This window comes from Triturus cristatus, chromosome 4_1 (genome assembly GCF_964204655.1).
Source record: "Triturus cristatus chromosome 4_1, aTriCri1.1, whole genome shotgun sequence".
In the NCBI taxonomy this organism is placed as follows: Eukaryota; Metazoa; Chordata; class Amphibia; order Caudata; family Salamandridae; genus Triturus; species Triturus cristatus.
The window spans coordinates 884,225,103-884,245,447 of NC_140585.1; the positions used below are offsets into that span (position 1 = coordinate 884,225,103).

The 20,345-nt window shown below is 42.7% G+C and overlaps 1 protein-coding gene across 8 annotated transcripts in view; it reads left to right on the top strand.

Annotated features, from left to right (window-relative positions):
• The first annotated feature begins 157 nt into the window (after window positions 1–157).
• The window catches only part of TMEM209 (transmembrane protein 209), a 269,726-nt gene continuing 249,538 nt past the window's right edge, over window positions 158–20,345 (top strand). For 3 of the 8 annotated variants that reach the window (XM_085653620.1, XM_085653624.1, XM_085653616.1), the window contains exon 1: window positions 181–295. The gene's annotated coding sequence lies outside the window, so the exon portion shown is untranslated. Of the gene's footprint in view, window positions 296–2,259; window positions 2,304–20,345 lie in introns of those variants that run through there. The other 5 variants (XM_085653623.1, XM_085653617.1, XM_085653621.1 and 2 more) reach the window with 4 other exon arrangements.

Below are 20,345 nucleotides of genomic sequence, written 5' to 3' on the forward strand. Positions count from 1 at the left end.
AACAGTTCAGCCGACTCGGTGCTGGTTATACCCACCAATGGACGTTGAACAATTGAATCACCACAACCAATGAACGCATCGGAATAGTGTGTAGCGCACTGAGATTGGTTGTCAATCCTCCAATCCTGTGTTGTTTTGCACATTACTAGTCTCGTCTGCCCTTTAGACTAATTCTAGAATATATGTTGACATGGAATTGGCTAGTTTACGACCCGGAAGTACAGAAATTATGGACACATGTATCCCGGCAAAAATTTGACTCAGGACGTTAAGCTGTATTTTACGGTCGGCCCGTGTAAGTAACGGGCAAGTTGCATGCAATACTTACGCGAATCTGATTTGTCGTCAAGAGCGCTTGTTAAGTTTCCCGTTTGTTTTGTGTTTGTAGCGTTGTCTTGGTGGAACTTGTACTAACGCTCGAAAAACAAAAGAATGTCACATTTAATTGTTTGACGAATCCCTTCTATTTTAGTTAGACCAGAAGATATTTGTAATCTCTATGCTTTATCGGTTCAGTTTTTATCTTTGAAAATGGCGCCAAATCTCTGTCCTTTGTAATTTTTGAGGAAGTAATGACCGCCATACATAGCCCTAGTGTACCGCAGACAGTGCTGGAGTTGGGAAAAATTACTCAGGGCACTTATACATATGGGGCCAAGGTGTGGCAGAGGAAAGGGGTGAAGTAATTTCGGACGGAGTTTGAAAACTGCAGTCGGACAGTCAATTTATACATGCGTTTTAAAAAAAATACTTAAATTGATATCATGGACATTTGTGACAGTAAATCTGTTCTGGATTACTTAATTGGTCATAAAAAGGGTTCATTTAAAAAAAAAAAGTATTTTACAGGGTTAAGACCTCTGCTGCAGGCATCATTTTGTACCGAGCAATTTTGAAGAGATTAAAGCAGCGGTAAAATAATTCTACTAGTTTCCTAGTCCTGGGAGATTTCATTGTTTTGTCCAGTCACAGTTTTGGCTCATGAAGTAGCATAGAGAGTTAACGTGCCTACTGCAGAGCACATTGTGTAACTAGTAGATCACAGATTTATATTTTATTTATTGGAAAACCCATTACAATGCAGTTGTTACCATGCAGGTACATTTTAACATCTCAACTCATCCTAGTCCTGACATCCTTAGGTATTTCCCTCCTTATCCAAAATCTTATATATTTTGCTACGTGCTCCAAAGGAGCCCTTTGTGGAGAAAGAGGATGTTGAATCATAAGTGGGTCAAACATTTCTTCCCCTTGGGGATAAATAATATAATTTTCTTCACTCTTTAGCTCTCTCTCTCAACTTTCTCCTTTTTTGAGGAACCACCTCCACATCAGAATCATCAGTACTTGAACTACATGTAAGTTCAACATCCCAACTTGATGAACTGGAATCACAAGCCACTGTTGTATGCTTTATTTTATGCGCCTTTTTTGCGCCCTCTTTTGCCTCTATAGCGGATCCCTTCAGACCCTTATGTTCTTTTCCCTTTTTAACTGATTCAACCATCTTTCTTTTCTGAACTCTTTTTTCTCCCTTGGTTAGAACCTCCTGCAACCACATCAACCTCCTCAGTGGTCCAGAAGTTCTCTTCTTCGCCAGACTTTTGTCTCCTATGCATAGTTTTCTCCAAACTATTTTCTATTTCTTTGTATCCAGAGATGCAGACATCTCCCCAAACATCTTTTCCATATAGTATTTCATTCTTTCTTCAAAACTTCCCTCAACACCTTCCATAATGTCTCTTTTTTATTAAAAAAACAAAAAAAAACTAATCACCTATCACCAATGCTCCTCTTTAAACAATATAAATCTTATTCTTAATCAAACTTAACTTCGCCTTACAAATCTCAAATAATTCTATCCTAATAAACACTTTCTTATGATGAAACTGACACAATCCCTCCGAAAAAACTCTAACACGGCCTCCTCATGAACCTCCGATCGAAGTCTCTCTGAAACTGACTTGCGTTCTGACAAGCTTCGTCTTGGTCTCAAAATATGGCCGATTCAAAACCACTTTAATATACAGAAGGTTTCCCTATCTTTCAAAATGGCTGTCGTACGCTGCGTGCGTACGGTGTCCTAAATACTCCAAATTCCTTCTCTCGCATTCCTCTTTCGCTAAGCATTATGTGATCTCCGCCGCACGCAGGATGTACGGCGTCCTCTTTACATCATAAACCCTTCTGCCACTATGCGCGCGCTCCTCATGCGCCCAACCTTCCTACGTCAGCACCTCCTCTCGAGCCCCCAAGGATTCTATGCCTCGCGCAACGCACGAAACGATCAACCATCACACCGGGTAAAGATTAAAACTGTATCTTCCTTATTAAAATATGCACCTCATAAACACTTATTTCAATCGCGCCGACACAAAAACATCTGACATTACTCCTGATCAGACTACATAAATCCCAAATTATTTCAAACTAAAATAGTCATTTTATATATATATCTACTCTTAATCAGAACTTTAACAGTCTAAAACCTTACTTATCTGTGTCTGAGCAGCAACAAAAGAGGAAGATGGCTGCCAGTTCTAAGTGTATATGCATGTTCAGAGTTCTAGAAGTTATTAGGATTCTAAATTCTAGTGTTTTTTTGATGCTGCTGTTTGGGGAGCAATAAAAGGGATGATACATAATATTAGCCTCCGTGCCTTTATTAAAATCGTGATTTTCTCCCCATTTCTAAATGTGGAAAATCTGCATTCTACAACGCATATTTACCTCGCATGCCTTTACAATGATTTTACATGTAATGGCCTGAATGGTAAAGGCACGTGTGTTTTAAATGTAGATAGAAGGTAAATATATATATTTAGGAAAATGTTTTTAGGAAAAAGGTAATTTTAGGGTGGGTATGGTTTTTGGGTGGAAAGGATAATTTTAGGGTTTAGGATGGGTTTTTCGGGTTTAGGGTGGGTATGGGTTTTTTGGTGGCAAGGGTATTTTTAGGGTTTAGAGTGGGTTTGGTCTTTTCTGTGCAAGAGTAATTTTAGGGTGGGTATGGGATTGTGGGGGCAAGGGTAATAGGGTTAGGGTGGTTATGGGTTTTTAGGTGGTAAGGGTAATTTTAAGGTGGGTAGGATTGAGGTGTTGTGGGATTTTAAGTGTGTGTGTATATGTATATATGTGTATGTATTACAAAAAAGTGTATTCACCTGTCCATTTTTTCCACAAATCTTAATCCTTTACCATGCATTCCTTTACCACTCAAATGTAAGCATTTTACAGGAGAATATAAACCATTTTTAAATATATAGAAAGTGTTTATAATTAACTGCATAGTACTTTTTTTTCAGTCAGAACAACTTTATTTCACCAACAAAATGTAGGCATAAAAAGTATGCTACAGTTAAAAAACAGACATTTCACAGCATTACAATAAAGTATAAAAATTATTACATTAAAATCTAAATTCATAGTTATTTATACAATAAAATTGATTCATTATTCGGAATATAATTTTAGCAGATTGAACGTCTCTTTTTTAAGGCAGATAACAGAAAAGACGCCAAAGAGAGACAGATGAAAGGGTCAGGTAATAGAGGGCTACACGCCACTGTTTGAAGTTCATTTTACACATAATGGGAATAATAATTTCCTTTCATCAGAATAAAATTTACAGAAAAACAAAAAGTGTAAATCGTTCTGTACAGATCGCTGATCACCGGGACAAAATGGGAGGTCAGAGACAACATAAACATTACGGGGGGAGCCCATCATAAGCGGAATATAGTTTAATCGAAATCTCACTAGAATGTACCTGTGCTGTAAATTAGTGACGAAGGAAAGGTATATTGCAATTTTGTCCATTTGCGTTATACTTGGAGAAGCCAAGTATGTTTTTACTGTCGACAAATTGATGTTTTTAATTTCCCTTCTTATCTGCCTGCTACAAAGTAATTGCGCTTTTAGATCATTTTTAGAGATGGAACAACAAGTAGGATCCAAGAAAAGACGATGTAGCACAACTGCTTTCAATGTAGTTTCAACATAGGTTAATCAAGTGATATTACCTACCCCATCTAGTTTCAAAACATCCTTTATAATTTCTCTTGTTAAGGCAAGGGTCTCTTTTCGCCATACTGAGTGCCACATGAGAATCGGGGCCACAGCAATTTTATCTGTAATATTAGGTGCTCCCGGTTCCATGTGGCACTTATAGTTGGCACATGACTTTGGTAAAGAAAGGACCCTTTTTAAATAAGTTATCTTCAAGATTCTGTAGTTTTGAGCAATCTCTCGTTCCCCAGACAGCTGCTCCATAGGTGGCAGCAGAGATGGTCTTCGCTTGATACACTATTTTTATTACATCTATAGGTTTTAAGCCAGTTTTTTAAAAACTAAATTTGGTTAATGCCCCAATATTCTTTTCCATCTGTGACCCTCTATTAGTAATCATCTTTTGCAAATTAGCTTGGGGGTCAAGCATTACCCCATAGTAGTTAAAACAGTCAACAGCTCCCAATTTTCCCCTTCAGTAATAATTTGCGGATGATTTCGCTGCTTAGTACCTGCTACTAAAATAAAAGACTTTGAATAATTAACTTTCATATCAAGGTTATTCATAAATTTCGTATATTCCAGGACTAGGTGACGCAATGTATTATTAGTATGAGCTAAAAGCACAGCATCGTCCGCATATAATAAAATTGGGACCTGTGCTGAATTAATATAAGGCCACTGAAAAATGACTTGAAGCACACCCTATTTTTATTGTAATGCTTTTTGGTCTCCATTAATTTCTCAAATTTGGCGTGCATACTCGAATTCTGTGCCCCGTTCTAAGTGCACGAGTATATATATATATATATATATATATGTTCAAGAAGGTGTGACGCGCTCTGTGCGAGTCACCTAGAGTTGCACAGCCTTATACACGTTTGTCATCCATGTTATCCACGTACTCGGAAGTATTCAAATTAGTTGATTCTGTTTATTTAAATTCATTTGTCAGCGTTTGTCCGTCACATCAAAGGTACAAGATTCCACAATTTCATGCTTTTTTATTTGCTCAGGAATTGCCCATCCGGGCCTAATAGCAGGCATGTTAGGAAACTTGAATCCTCCATTTACATTTACAATCACCCAATGCATTTCGGTCCTTTCGACCTTCCTCAGGGGTATCTACAATAGTAAAATACATGTCTGTCAGACAAACATAAATGATTCTTATTACAACAATTTAAGATTAAACAAATTAAGCAAATCTTTCCTTTTTCAAGCCCTAACTCTTATGTGAATAATTCAGTGTAATTGAAACAAATGTGAAATCCCTTCATCTACTTACATATTCAGTATCACTCACCCCCTATAACTGCCACCCATCAAACTGCGCTCCTTCACCCCAAGTATAAACATAGCGGTGATAGAGAGATTTGTTAATGAAGAAAAGTATTTTCATATATTCTTATGTTTTCATGGGAAAAGGAAGGAGCCTAAAACCAAATTGCTATTAACCAATTGGTTAGTAAATACGCAATAATGAAAGATCATGCTTTGGTAGTTTGTTATTTAATGAATTGGCCCCAGGGTACATTTTCATTCAGTTCATCAATGTGTGTTTTAAACAGAACACCCATTCTTGTTCTACTCAAACAGTTGCGATTCTTGGCTCACTTGTTCCAGGATGACCCAATGGAAGTCTCTCATAGTGTGTTCATGTAATGGACCGGCATTTTAGTAGTTGCACATCCACATCTCAGATTGCTGCGGTGTTCCCCAATTCTGACTTTCATTTTTCCGGTGGTCATCCATTGTAGGGTAGATTGCATGGGCAAGTGATCATATATACTACACATCTGGAGTTACAGTTGGTGAATTATCTCAGTTCCTACGTGGTGGTGTTATTGAATGTGATCTTTTGTGTTGGCGGAGTGAGGTGGCAAACACTACAGCTACCACATGGGTGATGCCCTTTTATTGGAGTTATCCGACTTTGGTCCTCTCTTGTGTTATTGGTTCTCTGCTGTCGTGTGTGGACTAAGATGTCCTGGCGACAGCGCCTGCGTTTGCGAGAAAACATTGTTTTTGGAAATTGCAGAGTGCCCCTCTTTAGTGTGCGCTAGAGTGTATTGATTATCTTACATACTTGATTCGATGCTACACTGTAAGCAGCATGTGGGTTGTTCTTCTTTCTCTTTGGGAGGAAGTGTTTCCAGTGGTGCCTTCCTGTGATTGTTCTTAGAATGGTTCATGGCTTGGGATACGATTCTTTTAGGGTAATTTCTGGCTTCTAATTTAAAAGCCAGGTCCTCAGCTTGTCTTTTGTAGTCACTGAGTTTGGAACAATTCCATCTCAGCCGCAGAAATTATCCGAATAGTAAGTTTTCTTTAGGGTGTCGGGGATGGAAATTGTCAAAAAGCAGACAATTCTTCGTTGTTGGTGTTATTTGGATGGTTGTTCTCAGGGTACCTTTGTCTGGGATGATGTTAAAGTCTAGGAAGACTAGATCTGTTTTGGAGAGAGAGTGTGTGTAAATTTCAAAAAAGCATTCTGTCAAGCCATTTTAAGAAAACCAGAGCACTGGTCTCATTCTGTCAAGCCATTTAAAGAAAACCAGAGCACTGGTCTCATCTCTGTCATATTACAACACATCAATAATGTATTATTTCCACTCATTAATGAGTGAGGTATGGGTTGTGTTGGCACAGGATTTTATGTTTCTCCAGGTGGTGCACATAGAGGCCAGCTATGCTTGGTGCATTGCATTGGACTTCAGGTGTTAGTCTCCAGGTGGCTCCCTGTCAGGGTGACCATTGCAAAAACAGGAGGGCTGATCACCCTTTAAATGAACCCTTTGTGTTAGGTGCAGCTGTAAGTGGAAATAGAAATGGCCCCTCGTTGCTTCCAGGTTGCTGCTTCAAACAGATTGCATGCAGCGTGTGGTCGCTGCCGAATTATGTCGTCATTCAGAAAATACTCCAGGAGAAATTTAGCATGGTTCCTCAGAAATAGATTCAGGAACCTGGATCCAGCAGGTTCCCTCTACTCTCATGCACTGACCTCAGCTGCCTCCGACACTCCTTTTCTGACCATGCATATACATAAATTCAGTGTTACATGAGCCAGGGGCTAATGTGAAAGCAACGTTTTATTGATAGTTGTTCTTTCAGTTACATGGGTGTTATGAAAAAACAGTCTCATTTGCTTCAAAAACTTTAACCAATTCTGAATGGTATTTTTCTCTCATTAAACAAGAGGCATTGACAGCTGATTAGTGTGTGGAGTATGTATACCTTACCTGTGGGGCACGAAATATATACTCAGAACATACCATAAGCACTTAATGAAACTTTTACACCCAAGTGGTGCTGGGAAGGGGTTGGTTTAATTAGTAATGTAAGCTGCAAGATTGCAAGCATATTTCTATGTTCTTGAACATACAAGGATGGAAATATTGCGAAGCTGATTGTTTATCTGGCCTTTCTGTTGATTGTTGTTTGGTGGTTGGGCTTGCTGTGCTTGCTTAGGAAAATGAAGGTGCTGTGGCATATGTGAGTAATGCTGTGTCTTGGGGTGATGGTGCAATCATGATTGAGGTGCGGGGAAAAAGAAATGTAGTCAGAGTCTACGTTACGGGAAGTTATTCGCCTCATTCTGTTGGATGGTAGACGAAGAGCACAGTCTTGTACCCTGTGAGACCTTTTGTTAAGGTTTTGGATGAATTGACAGGGTGCAGAGAAAGTTGGTGATAAGGGGTGAAAGGTTTGTTCCACCCATGGGTTTGTGTACCAGATTAATCACATTAGCCCATTAGGGGCGTTTGGGATAGACTTGTGCTAAGAAACATGTGAAGTCATGGTGGCCTGGTAACGATGATAGTCATGAGGTGGGTTGAGAATTGTAGTGTGTGTGAAGATGGTGAGCAGAAATTGACAGTAGGAGTGCAGTCAGAAATGGGACATAACAGTGATCCGGGTAAGTCTTGACACTGTGTATTCAGATTTTATTGAACCCATGAATAGACTTGGAACTAATTAGAGGTTTACTTTGTGGTCGTGGATGTCAACACCAAGTTGTTAGTGGTGAAATTCTTGCAAGACGTTTCCACTAGACCGACAGTTGGTAGTTAAATTAAGTTTGATTGAGGAAGGTGTTCCTCTGTAATTATAACGGATAATGGTACTCCGTTAACCTCTCATGAAATGCAAGTGTTTTTGGAGGACTTGTGTAATCCAACACAATTGCACCTCCTTTTACAATCCACAGGCCAATGGTATGGTGGAGAGGGATAATCGATTGGTATAGGCATAAGTCAGTTGGATGTTGAGAAGATGGTGTTGGATATGGTATGGGTATATCTGAGCATGCTACTACTCCTAAATCTCCAATTTGAGAGGATGCGTGGTAGGGTTCCAGGCACCAAGTTGATTCCAGCATGGATGAAGGAGTGGGTGTTGCATGGTGGAAGGAAGGAACACGTTTATGTGGAGTAATTCTGGGCACATCAAGAAGAGTGATTGTGTCAAGGTATAATCTGGCCATGTGGGTTGTGAACTCACTAAGTTCAGAGGGCTTTCAAGGTTAAAGATGTACTTAAGTATTTTGTTCATGAGAACGGGGATAGCTGGAACATTAGAAGTTGCACTGAATCAAAGGGGTGGTGAATGTCGGGGTGAGAAATGTGGCTTCATGTCAGTGAAATATGTTCCCCATCAGATGGGGATGTCGAGGTGGTTTCCTTGGGTGGAGGAATTCCAGATGCATTTTGAATGAAAATTCAAATTGTGTGAGGGCAAGAAGCATCTGGAACTGTACGTTCATACGTTACTGTTAATTAGCTTTGTATTATGTGTATTATCATGTGTATACACTTATAACTATTCCATTAAACCGTGAATTCCTTCAGGGAATCAAAGCCCATAGGGGAGAGCGCGTTACACTGAACTCACTGCATGAGATGTATATATTTCAATTAATCTTTATTCCTTTGCTTTCCTATTTTTTGAATTCTGTGTATACTATGTATTGTTCAGGGAAGGAGAATTGTTGTATGGTGTATCTTGGGGGGCTTTCTCTTTACACATTTGAATGTTTTTCTGTGTTCTAGACTGGTTTTGAATTGCAGTGTTATGAGATGGTTAGTTGGATGCTAGCTGACTTGGGATGACTAATAAACAGGTGGTAGTGATATTCTTCACAACACAATACTGGAGAATACAGAGTGCTCTGAGCTCATTGAAGCCTTTGAGAAACAAGTGAAATTCCTTTCTGATTTCTCCATTGATTTTGTGAGAGCTGTTGCATTGGCAGAAGGAACTGATGTTTTTGTGTGGTGGAATCTTTATCTGAGGAGCGGCAGAAAAATTATTTTCGTTTTACATTTATTGTATATAAATGCATGTTGAACACACCATGCTTGTAAACCTTAGATGGAAACAATATAAATGAGTCAGTGTAATACTTTTTGGGTGCTAAAATTGTTTATGGCACTTTTCATCACTGTTATGTTATGTTAATAAAGCTTCTAAAGCGCAACTGTTACCCTAGGGTGTCCTGGCGCCGAATCACTGGAATGTGGGCATCACATGCCTTGTTTGCCTTAGAGTGGTAAGGTGGTGATTACCGGGTGAAAGGTTTTTAGTGGTTGCATGCACTAAGGATGGTTATTGAAGGGGCTACTGCTGTTTGTGTCAAAGTAACCACCTCTAAAATCTTCATAAAAATAAGGGATCCGTTTTTTTACTTAGTCCATCCCTCATTGGAGATTTGTACCAAGCAAATTATTTGTTTCTCTGAAAATAAACTCTGCACATTACCATTCTGACCAAGTCCCTGTGTTGCAATAACTGTGACTTTCAAGGCCACTCTATGTGGACTTGTGCAGTGGATGTCAAATGATCACTCGTATATTTTAGGACTACTACCTCCGCATCACTCAGCACCAGTGCTTCTCCACCTGAGCATCACTTCACCATCACTCAGCATCAGCGCAGCACCACCTCAGCATCAATCAGCACCACTTTAGCATCGGTGCCACACCACTTGGCACCAATCAGTGTCACTCAGCACCACTTCAGCAGCACCACGTGAGCACTCGAGCACCATCCCAGGACAGCATCACTCAGCCCCAGAGCAGCACCAGCACAGCACTACCTCTGCACCAGTGCAGCACCACCTCAACATCCGTGCACCAGCACATCACTCAGCACCACCACTGCATCTCCTCAGAATCACTCAACAGCACCTCATCAGCATCCTCACAGTACCACCACACCATCAGTGCACCACCATCAGCACATCACCAGTGCAGCCCTACCACAGCATCAGCTAAGCACCGCCTCAACAGCAACTCTGCATCAACGCAGCACCACCTCAACACCAGTGCAGCATCACCATAGGACAAGTGCAGTATCAACTCTGCATCAACTCTGCACCAACGTAGCACTATCTCAGCATCCCTCCGCACCACCTCAGCAACATTCAGCACTGCCTCACCATTACTCAGCACACCACCTCAGCACCACCAGCACAGCACCAGTTCGTCAGTACATCCATACAGCAGCACCACTTCAGCAGCACTACCACATCACCCCTGAGCAGCACCTGTACACCACCACAGCAACACTAGCACAGCACTACCTCTACATCAGTGCAGCACCACCTCACTACCTGCGTAGTACCACCTCACCATCAGTACAGCACCACCACCTCCGCATCAGTACCGCATCCGTGTACCACCGCATCACTCAGAAGCACCACAACATCTCCTCAGCATCACTTAACACCTCAGCACCATCTCCGCATCAGCACAGTGCCATCCCATCGCAGCACCACCTTTGCATCAGTACAGCACCACCAACCCAGCACAAAATTAGCCTCCTCACAGCACCACCTCAGCACAGCACCACCTCAGCAGCAACTTTGCACCAATGCAGCACCACTTCAGCACCACTTCAGCTTTAGCGCAGCACCAACTCAGCACCAGTGCAGCATCACCTCAGCACTAGGGCAGCACCAACTCATCATTACTCAGCACCTCATCCGCACAAGCACGCACCATCTCAGCAGCCGCACACCATATCAGCACAGCACCACCTCCGCATCATTGCACCACAGCACCACCTCCGCATTAGTGCACCACCACCAGCGGAGCCCCAACTTGTCACCAGTGTAGCCCTACCATAGAAGCAACTCAGCACCACCTCCGCATCAGCGCAGCATCATCTCAGCCAAAGCACAAACTCCGTATCACTCACCACCACCTCGACTCCCCTCAGCAACACCTCCATATCACTCTGCATCACCTGAGCACCACCTCTGCCCCAGTTCACCACCACCTCAGCATCACACTGCCACCTCAGCATCAGTGCAGCACCACCTCCACATCAGTGCAGCACCACCGCCGCATATCTTCAAGCACCTCAGAAAAGCATCAGCTCAGCACCACCTCAGCACCGGTGTAGTACTACCTCACTTAAGCATCAGCATGGCACCTCCTCAGCACCAGTGCAGCACAACACCAGCAGAGCACCACCTGCACATCCTCAGCACCACATCAGCCCCTCTCCAGCCCCACTTCAGCTGTGAAGTTCCCCATCACCGTTTCAGCATCTTGGAGACTATGGACGTTGGTCTTTAGTGGTATGCAGCAGACTTGGCAATTTAAGGCTATGCATCCAGTTAGTTCATGTGGCGTGTGGTGAGGCAGTGGCGGTGTTCCGACTAAATGTTAAATGTTGTATACTTGTAAAGCGCACAGCTGCCCCAGCAAAGGGGCGTCCCGGCGCTGTATACCGCTAGGGAACCCATCCTGGCTTTCCCTGTGAGATGGTCCCTTACTGGGCATCTCCAAGGTGAAGACCAAGCATCCCCAGCGCTGATGGGGCCGTTAGTGGAGATTAAGCAAGCTATTGCCCAGAGTTGCTGAGTGTGATCCATGATTAGAGTAGGCACCGAGGCGAGAATTATCGAGTCCGCTGACCTTGGCCCAAGACCCTGCCGCGTCGGGAATCGAACCCTGGTCCCTGACCGACCTCTGCTTCCGGGTCTGCCGCCTCTAACCAGCGAGCCACACCACTAGTGAGATTCTAATTTGAATCGCCTTCAGTTACGCACATATTTATAAAATCGACATTGATTAAAGCATTTGAGAGTGAACTAGAAGAACAGTTTGCAGGTAAAGCAACATGGCAACATCTGTTATTTTTGTGTTTGTACGCTGTTACAATGGCCTGGGTTAAAAAAAACACACAGCAGCTTCACTATTGACAACACATGGGATGTGATTTCTCTGATATTGTCAATTAGAGTCCACTTCCCTCCGTTTGGTTACCTTATTCAAAGCACACATCTGCCATGAAAGGACCTCAATGTCATATGTTTCTTTCAAATGGTCCTGATTTTCAGGATCTCAAACTAAGCTACAGCTACCTGATGGTGCAACTGAAACTGCAAGTCCCAACATGCTCCATGTTTTCGGTGTAAAGCCACAGCTGAAAGAAGATCACAGTCTCTACATACAGGCATTTCCACAGCGATGTTGCTCTTATAAGTCGGGTATTTATTTCTAGTCTAGGCATGAAAGTCTTAAGCATCTTATGCTTGACACACCTTGTTCATGTAAACGAGCATTGAAAATGCAATAGGTCTCGCCTTTGATTACGTTAAAGCCATTTGCTTTGCTAATCGTATTGCTTAGCAAAGCAAATGGCTTTAACGTAATGAAAAGCGAGACCTATTGCATTTTTAATGCTTGTTCTATTATTGATGCAATAGAAATACTGAAGAAAAATAAATGCATATACATTGGGGGAAATGCCACCCGTAGTGAATCTGTATTATGGAACAAAAGTGAGATTACTAAGACGGGCTTCTATGAATGTGCCAAACACAGCTGCAATAATAGACATCACAAAGTACATTTCATAGCTGCTACGGCTGAGGAGAAATGCAATCAATTAAAGCGTTTCTAACGTAGAAGATATGAACATGGCCACCACTGCCAGCACCGTTACATTACCATTACCATCGTTATCACCACAATCATTTCTCCCACTGCCATTATCACCACCACCATTATTGCTACCAACATCACCATTGCAAATATCAGCATCACCAATATCGCTATTGCCCCCTATCACCACCACCATTATAACCTCTCAACTATCACCACCACCACCATCACTATCACTAGCATTACCAACACTTTCAAGGGCAATGTCACTGACACTATTACCACACCATAATTACCACCACTATGACTACCACCACCATTATCAGTAGCACTATTGCCACCAGTATAACCATTACCACAAACACCACACTATCATCTCCGCCATTACCAACACCACTACCACCAGCATCATGGTCCCATCACCACTATAATATAGGTACAGCTGGTCAAGGAATGTTTGTTACACAACTCAGTGCTACTCATGCTAACATTATCATCACTAATACAAGTGCCACCCCAAGAACACTACTATTTCAAGCAACACTACAACGGTCACCAGCATTATTGCCACATTTTGCCGTGTTTGTGTGTGTAAAAGCAATGTGTGTTCGGTGTTATAAGAGCGGCGATACAGGTATGTGTGTAAGTCACTGAGAGGTTGTATCAGTCATAAAAGGGCAAATCTATTGGCTTCGCAAAACGCTTGTTTATAATGTACGTCAACCGTTGTCTACTACAATAGATCCTGAGCCTTCCCCCACACTGGCAGCTTTCCTTAGGAGTCACTCCCCTCGTCCCGTACCACTACTGCTGCCCCAATCGCTTCCTACAAAAGCACTGTTATGTACAACAAGAACTAACTTGTTCCAGAAGTTCTGATGTTTCTATGTGGTCTCCATTCTCACACTCCATGGCTCCTGCTTCACAGTCCTCTCGTTCAAGGTTCCAAGCGGTGATATGCCAGCCATGTTGCGGAACTTGAGGCTCCGGATCTTCCCCATCGCAAGCCGCCGCAGCAGCTTTAAAGACGTTCACGTGGGGGCAACCATGGATTTGCTCGGCGCATGCGTGCTCAGTCTCCACCGCAGCCAACGAATCTCATGCAAAAACATACAGTATGGACACACAGATGCCGTTTTTGAGGTTGCATGCAAATTTATTTCACATTCAACGGTAATATGCTGCTCGAGTCTGTTGCAAAATTGAGGATGGCATAGCGGTACTCTGTTGCAGCAGACAAATTATTTTGTAATCGCTGACCTGACAAGAAGACGAGTTCAAGTGGCCATGTAAGACGTTCACGTGGAGGCAGCCATGGATTCGCTCGGCGCATGCGTGGTCAGTCCCCACCGCAGCCAAGAAATCTTAGGCAAAACAGAGTACGGAGACACAGTTGCCGTTTTTGAAAGTACATGCAAATTACATTTCTTCTGGAACAGGCATACTAAGCATTCTTTTTTGGGACAGCCGACATTACATAAGAGCGCACAACGCAGGGAAGAAAAAAGTGCTTGTCACCCCGTGAGTAAACGATCCAGTCCTGGTGGGTGGGGCCAAGAGCGCACGCCCACCCACGTTCCACAATCCAAACAGAAATAGTGTAGACAGTATTTTCATTAATGAATCCCTCTTTCATTCCCAGATGTTGTGATGAACATAGGGAAACAGCTCAAAAGCTGGGGGTCAATGAGGGTCTTTTCATATTCTAATGTGCCCCTCTTTACATCCTGCTGTGCTGCTTCAATGACACTGTAGCATAGTGGTAGTCTTTGAAACGAAAGCAAAACAATTTATATCAAATGTGCACGCTACCCGCCCCTCTCCCCAATACCGGGACATTTGTCCATTTGAATTAAAACTGTTGGGACAGTCCACAAAAACCTGAGACTGTCCGGAGAAATCCGGAACGTCTGGTCACCCTACTAGTGATCCACTTATTACTTTGTAATGAGGGGAGCGGGCCAGGAATGTTTTTAAGGTCATATTTACAAACAATACTTTATAATAAATATCACCCAATTCAGAGATGTTATCTATTTTGCTAAATTGAAACACTTCAAAATGTTTAACACTTTATTTTTTATTTTTAAAGCCCTCTTCAGATTTTACGCAGCGTTTGTTGTTCAGTTTAGCTACCAAATATTGTGATGCCTCGGTTCGTGGTTTGGCTCTTAGGCAGTGCATATTTTGTAAAATAAAAAATAGCACATAAGTGCTTGATGCAGAAATATTTTCTCCGGAGCCCACTGCCCGTGCTGCTAAATGGCGGGTTACCTAAGAAGGGTATACCCAAAACTAGTCTCTGGGACCTGGGTGTAGAGCAGTACGTAAGGACAGTGGTCCCAGAAAGTGACAGTACAATGTAAAGAATCAAAACAAATAATAAAACACAAGGTATTTGTTATACTCTGTGTTTAATTTACACTGGGCAACGATCTCTTAATGAGAATATTTTCGTATTATTACATGTGACAATGTCCCTAGGCGGGAACATGGTGAGGGAGAGGAAAGGGGGAGGGTTGGGTAATGGTGGTTTTGTGAGGATAAGAAAGTGCTTGAGGGATAGTGTCAATCAGAAACAGTACATTACTTTAAACACGAGGCTCATTCATCAAGCCTATAAATCTCAGTTCAGCAGAAACAGTATACAGCCATGTTATCAACAGTAGCACAATATGAAATATCTGTTAATGCTGGCATTGCAGCAAAGTGTCGACGTTTCGACCCCTATGAAACTGTAGGCAGTTGTGTCCCATACGTCAGGGTCTTCATCAGGACAAAAGTGTGGGGGTGAGGGAGGGCATGATCTAGGGAAGGACATGAAAATAGCCTTTAGAACCATGTTCATATAAAGCAGGGTTCAATAAATAAGAAAGGGAGATTAAATCCAATTGTCACTATTACCATAAAACCTCTGCACAATGGCTAGGGGCATAGAAGGGCGCGTAGGCTCCTATGGCGAGAGAGTGACCAACACACCTGAAATGAATAAGGTGCAAGGTCAGTGGAGACCAAGGTCGATATAGAGAAATAAGAAAAAAGCCAAAAGAAGGTCTCTTACTTCCTATAGTGATAGACTTTACTTATGTCATGCCGGGTGAGTCTGGTATTTGCTGACTCAGTGGAAAGGATCTGTGGAATACAAGAAACGGGACCGCTAATGAGCTGAACAGCTCTGAATTACACCACCAAAATGGCATTGTAGTCAGAACATGAGTGACAAGAACTGCGAGTGAACAGCATCAATCTAAGTTAGCAGTTAAACATAATGAATCCAGAATTCTCTCTACAGTAATCTCTAAAACAAGTGTGTGAGAATAAAAGTTAAAACGGAGCGACTGCAAAGCGTTAATCAAGAAGGTGCATCACCTTGTCACAGGAGTGATAATGCGCGAGTAAAGAGCATCAATCTAGGTTAGCGGTTACACATAATGAATCCTGAATTAACTCTAAAACAAGTATGTGAGAGAGGATAAAACTGAGCGACTGCATTGCGTTAATAAAGAAGGTGCATCGCCTCAAAGGGCATGGAATGGCAAGGGAAAAATTACCTTCGCTGTTGAAAGCGGGCCTGATGCCTTCTGTTAATCTTTACAACTGAAAGCAAATGGAGGGAGATAAATTAGGTTTAAACGGCACGCACTCGATTACCGTGGTGCGTAAATCAGATTATGCGGTCGGGCCGAGTACCAGATCGGGACTTACCTCTGCTCGCAGTCAATGCCTCAGTTCGAGTAAAGCAAACTGGAAGGCTCTGGGACAGTTGCTTAAATAAACCTGTCAATCACGCATGCTGACAGCGAGCGTGCAGGCGCTCAATGCCTCGTAGCTTCTAAGTGACGGGTGGAGTCAGAGAAGAAAGACTCCCATCCTAATAATAGCAACAAAGCCACTCGTGGTGTTAACAATTAAATGAGGATAATGGGCAGCTTGTGAAAAAGTGGGATCAGACGCATCAGAGGTGTTGCTTACATGTATTAAAAAAGTCTCTCATGGTTATACTATTAAAGTCTGGGTAACGGGCAAGATTGCATACAACATTAGTTACCATTCCTAACCAGATAATTGCATTGTTTACACTTTAGGAGAAAATATTATGTTAGGCATTCTACAAGTTGATTTGTGCCCCTCTATGGAGCATAGGGAGTGGACAACACATGGCTGCATTTACGTCCTCCCAAGTAAACATAGAATAAAAAGTAGTAACACAGTCTGGGTAATCATTCATATGCAGTAGGCTTAGTACAGTGGTCGTACAATGGTAGACACATGTTTATAACATTCCATAGAGGTATTGCATATTGCTTGGTCCATAGGCACCACATTTGGCAGGTGTTTGCATTGCAGTTGGAAAAAGTTTTCAAGGGGATCACGTGGTCCCTGTAGATGAACTCTCTACTCTGAATGGTGGTGGTGGGGCATGTTTTGCACTATCCACATTTGAAGTGGCCTTGAATAGGTGGTAGATTCCACATGGATCTGATTGAGGGTGTTTCTGGAGTCTCTAAGGAGCGTAGAACGTGTTCCCTGATGCTTTTAGCTTTTTAGTTCTCGGCTGGCGTGGGCTGCGCAGTCTCGCTGGCGAGATTTCATGTTTTTGGTATTTTTCTGTAAAGGGCTTTATGCTAAACGGTGGCCAGCCATTGGAAAAGAGCTCTTTGTGACGTTTACGTTTGGGTTTTTCTGCCGTCCCACTTGGACGGCCTCGCCTGCTTTCCTTCTGAAGTAAAGGTTTCTTATCTTTATGGGGCCAAACACATGGCCCCATAAAGATAAGAAACCTTTTACTTCAGAAGGAAAGCAGGCGAGGCCGTCCAAGTGGGACGGCAGAAAGAGAAAAGTCCACGTCACAACCGCGGCTGCCTGGCGAGCGTTTACAAACTTGTTAATCATCCGGCTTGGTAATTCATCTGCTGAGTATGCAAAGACAGGCGGGGTCCAACATCCAACAGCCGTCGTGTTGACGAATAAACAATAAACATTGTACAGCGGGCCGGTGTGCGGTAAAAGTCGGTCAGCCTGTGGCATCGGATTGCATGGTAAAACGTGCCTCACCTCCAAGTATCGCTTCCTGCCCTGCTTTCCACAGGTGCGTTTGAAAGTCCGGCTTTTGTCACCTGAGAAGAGACCTCTTCGTTTCTGCTGGTAGGAAGGAGGGTGAGAGTGTTCACCTCTGCTCCCCATCCGATGGCCTCTTTGAAGCAATGGAAAATGCGACGTGCACAGCGAAAGTGCCGAGTCAGGGCACACTACGAGCCACAAGAAGACCAGAAAGAACAGCAGAGGATAACTAAACCCACGACTCTTTACTTATCAGGTGAGGGGGGTGGTCACTGTATCGTTTTCTCCTTCGCGAGGGGCCGGCGTACGGTTTTGAAGGAATAATAAACTGTCAAAGTGCAGGTGCGTCATACATGTTCGGAAGCGCCACCGACCGACAAGCCTAGCGTGTGTGGCACCGAGTGGAAATAACTGCCAGCACTTGGTCTGAACTAATTATGCGTCCCTTGATTTCCAGCTCCGACCCTTTGACTCTCTTTGCGTATTGGGCCTACTCTTTCTCACCGCTTATGTGAGGCTACAAGTGCCCCCATACAATCGCACTTCTTCAGTGTTGCCTTTGCTAGTTATACTTCGTAGCAGAAACCTAGCGAAAAATTTTACCAATTTCGTTAGTCTTGTTGTATCGAGGTATGTATTGCCCTTCTGTTTATTTCTACTAATTTTCATCCAGATTGGAGTATGACAACATGGCTGTTCCTTGCCACTAGAAGAATGTCGCCTAGCCAGCGAATGCGGGCTGTGGTAGACAGCAATAGACTTTCCAAGCGTCGATTGGGTGTCGTGTAGGAAACAAAGGAAAGACTTCTCGCCCGAATTAGCGAAAGAACAGACCTTTAGCTGCATTGAGGGTTGTGTTTGAACATACCTTTAAATGTTGTCATTAGGCATTCCGTTAATTGTTTTTGTCATTTTTGATTCGAGGAGGCGAAAGTGGTTTAGTTACAGAAACTTTGTATAGGTGTAAAATTAATTTGGCTGCTTTTGTGTTAAGGTCACAGGGGCATAGCTACATTTAGCGCAGTGCACCGGGGCCCAGAACCATGAGGGGCCCATTGAACCCTCCTGATTGACTACGGTATTTTAATACTGCAACGGGGAAGGGCCCATATACCTGCTTGCCCCAGGCATCTAAGCTACTCGATAAGTAAGGGATGGAGCAAAACTGTATGTGCATCAGGGCAAATATGATCAAATGTCACTTTGTTTTTGCTCTTTTACGTGGGATGGGGAGGAAATGCATTTCTCAACTTTTCAGTAAAACTCTGTTCTATATTTGAAGTCGCTGGTAGTTTGATTATTATATTTTTATTGCATTAGTAGTAAAAACAGAAGAATGCACTTGTTTTAAGTGTTCATTGAGTAGGTTCTGATACAAAATGAATTTAACACAGATGAGGTTTGTTATCTGAATGGTTGTAAAACATTTTTCATTTTCAAATCACTTTATTCGATCAATAAAAATATCAATCATAAAAGTACAAAGTACAAAAATGCATCACAAGTTGATAACCCGAGAGACCAGGGAAATTCATAACAGCGAATGGTCAGTTTTCTAATTCTCTAGATGGATATAAAAAGTAAACAGGGCTAAAAACAAGGCTAAAAATAGATCAAGCCATAGGTAATATATACATTAAAAAACCACATAACAGTATTAAAAAAAAAAAAAAACCCATCCAGAAGAAAAGGGCTCGGTGGACAAAGCTCACAACATTTCATTTAGCTAATTTTCCCTTGACGAGCCTTTGCCTAATCCTCCAAGCGTGTCCCAAAAACTTTGCTGTACCACAGATAATACTTGGGATTAACGTCTCATAAGTTAAAATGCGTAAGGCCACCCGATGGGAAGAACAGCCCAAATTGGAACAAACCGGTTTTAGCCACCTGGACCTCACTTGGCTGTATGCCCTACAAGCAAAGAAAAAATGTGCTATAGATTCCGTAGGGCAAGCACAGCCCGGACAGCCCTCAATATTTCCCGAGTGGCCGCTCCAACCATACTGAAAATCACGGAGAGGGAGTGTGCCATACCTGAATTTCAGGTAGAGCACTCTGTCCCCCGGGGACTCGATGAGGTCAAGGAAGGGTTCCAATTTTAGGGCGGGCTTAACATCCAAAAATCTCTCCGACAAAATGCCATTTTGATTTTTGTTGGACATGGCGGAGATCCAGTCCCAGTAAAGCTTTTTCACAAGAGGTTTGGGCATCTGGCTCTCCCAAGCCTGGTCCAGACCAATTTCGACCACTAATTTCATCAAGTTAGACACCCAACCAACCTTGTGACCTGCGCCCAAACTTATCAGTTCTTTTAGTCCGGATGCATAATGGCATAGGTCAGAAGACCTCATAAGCCGGGTCCAGTATAACAGGGGGCGC